The 238-nt window shown below is 52.5% G+C and overlaps 1 protein-coding gene across 1 annotated transcript in view; it reads right to left on the reverse strand.

The window, feature by feature from the left end:
• LOC119582195 (mesoderm induction early response protein 1-like) overlaps positions 1-238 on the reverse strand; it is a gene marked incomplete in the record, with an annotated part of 26043 nt that overhangs the window by 25107 nt on the left and 698 nt on the right.

Raw genomic sequence — 238 nt, forward strand, 5'->3', positions numbered from 1 at the left:
GCGCACATATAATCAAATAATACAACCAAACTCTCATTCACAGAGTCGAGTTTCCACGACGAATAGGCCTTGGAGCTTCCGAAGACCCCATAGCTCCTCTCCAGCTTAGGCCTCCAGAGGAAATCAGTCCCACAAGAGTCACGCACAACACACCACACACGCACGGAGATAAGCAGGGAAATCACTCACGAAGCCAAGCGCCGAGGACGACCAAGTTGCTCCTCGAAGGCCTATGGGG

Source organism: Penaeus monodon, chromosome 15 (assembly GCF_015228065.2).
Source record: "Penaeus monodon isolate SGIC_2016 chromosome 15, NSTDA_Pmon_1, whole genome shotgun sequence".
In the NCBI taxonomy this organism is placed as follows: Eukaryota; Metazoa; Arthropoda; class Malacostraca; order Decapoda; family Penaeidae; genus Penaeus; species Penaeus monodon.